Genomic DNA, 2,349 nt, shown 5'->3' with positions numbered 1-2,349 from the left:
CACAGAGTGTAAATTGTAATTTCCCCATTGGGGATCAAGAAACAGATTTAAAAAAACTGTTTCATAAACAGTGTTTTGAGTGGTTTATATATAGTATGTATACACAAATTATATACTGCATTTAGTTGTTATTTATCTTTTTTTTGCTGTGGCTGCACAGCATCTGTCACTTCACTACTGCTGGATTATTAGGCAGTGGCCCATCAACCAGTAGAGATCTTGTTGATGTAATAAAAAAAACATGACTTCCAATAAATAGATGAAAAAAACAAACATCCCAGATGTGTATGCTTTTTCCTTCATTATCATATCTCTAATCAGAAACTACAAACACAAAGTAATGGCAAATGGTAAATCACCCATTCCCTCATCTTCCTCCTGATTGGAAAGTGAAGCAGCTACTGTCTGCCCGCAGATGATAAGATATTGATCATCGTCACATCTCTGTCACTCGGGCTATTGGACCTGTGATGAAGGTTTGAATAGATAACAGGAAGGGATTATTATGACAGGCGATAACATTTTATTAAAAATTAATCTTTGCCTGTGTTGCTTCTTTAATGACAAACTTTACAACGAGAGGCATGAAAGCAACAGAAAAAAAAGTGGTTAACAGTGAGACGGATGGAGAAAGAGGTTTTGTGTGCTGGAACATATAGGCAAGCTTTGGTGTTTAACATCCATGACAGCAACAAGGACAGGGGTACTGGGAGTGTTTCCTCCCTTTGCCAGCGCCCTCCCTCCATTCAGCTTGTTAAAGGTAGCCCCATGTAAGCACCCCGCCAGCCTGTTACGGGAGGGATAATGAAGTAATCCATAGTCATTACTCAACCATCACCCTTGGTGTGCACAGGCCGCTGTGGACCACTTAGCTGAAGGTGTGTCAATGTGTGTGTATATGTGTGTGTGTGTGTGTGTGTGTGTGTGTGTGTAGGAAGGCAGCCAGGGAAGGCATTAGTGGTGCGAGAGGGTTAGAAAAGGCCGGTAGGGGACACGGGGACCACATCCAGAGGGTGTGCTGAGAAAAGCGAGAAGGAAAGGGAGCCTGGCAGGGTGTAAGTGGCGTTGTTGTGGTATACTTTAATTACAGCTGAAGAATGATTTGAGCCTTTATTTATTCCGCTCCTATGGCTGGGGAGGAGGGTTTCTCTCTGTTGTTACAACCCGTTCTCACTACCAACTTATGATATACTGACACTTGGTCAGTGGCTCTCACCGTTGAATAGCGACGCACAAATGACAATTCAGTGTCAGTTCGGGACACACCCGGCAGTGTATTTCAGTGCCCTTATTACGAAAATAACACTCATTTTGTGTCTCTGGTGCTTCCACATGCATGCAAACTGGAAAAAAACATCCATGTTGTTTTGAGTGAGATATGGGTTCTAAATGTATGTTCAGTCTTTGGGTGAGCCGATCAAAATCTGCAGTGATTTCTGCGTCATTGGCCAAAACGAGGGGGTTAGTGGTCGTTTGATGGCAAAACGCTGCTATAACACACAAGTTTACCATTATCTACAAAGGAACTACTTCCATGTCCCTGTTCTGCAAGTGTTCCACAAGTGGCACTTGTTTAGAAGAAGTCTCCCAGCTAATCCTGCCTTATACTGACCAAAGTTGAAGAAAGAGTTACTGTATCTAGCTGATGTGATCCTCACCTAGGTACTGTGCTTGTGTGACTTCCAACAAAGATGATACAGAAGTGAGATGTCTCAAACACACAGGGTGAAAACAGGATCTGTAGCAATGTGCTGTGCAACAAAAATATGTTTTTTTTTTTTTTTTAAATAAAACCATGTAAACCTATTCTGGTACAATCTCAAAATACAATTATGAACCTGAAATTAGAATATAGGCACTTTAACACCGACAACTATAGCAAGTAGTATGAAAGACCAAAAATTTGCATCGCAAGTTAGTTGTGGTGGTGAACTTTGTTGGACAAGTTACTTCTAAAATGTAATACATTATAGATTATGTAATTTCAGAGTAATTAGTTATATTACAACATTACTGTCTCTGAATTGTAACGCCTTACAGAACTTTTGCATTACTTTTGAGTTACTTTCACTAAAATAACAGCGGGAGTTTGACTTGGCAGCTAGCTTGTGAATTTCACCACCAGATCAATAGTGTCCTCTTTATCCACATTAATACTTAATAGATTTGTAATATTTTGTATAATTAAACTGAATATGCAAAGTAACTAGGCATGTAGGAGAAAAAAAAAACATTCAACTACAAGTACCTTACAGAAGTATGGCAATTCATGTTTAGTTTAAAACCGTCTAAAGGAAATTGTTATGGGTAGCAGGGGAAGGAGGACCAAGATGCAGGTTGGCGGGCAAA

At 40.1% G+C, this 2,349-nt stretch overlaps 1 long non-coding RNA gene across 1 annotated transcript in view; it reads right to left on the bottom strand.

Moving 5' to 3' along the window:
- LOC116701632 (uncharacterized) overlaps window positions 1–2,349 on the bottom strand; it is a 15,506-nt gene that overhangs the window by 314 nt on the left and 12,843 nt on the right. The window lies entirely within an intron of this gene.

This window comes from Etheostoma spectabile, chromosome 14, assembly GCF_008692095.1.
Source record: "Etheostoma spectabile isolate EspeVRDwgs_2016 chromosome 14, UIUC_Espe_1.0, whole genome shotgun sequence".
NCBI lineage: Eukaryota > Metazoa > Chordata > Actinopteri > Perciformes > Percidae > Etheostoma > Etheostoma spectabile.
Note: the sequence above shows the minus strand (reverse complement) of the source record. Positions and strands in the feature narration are given on the sequence as shown.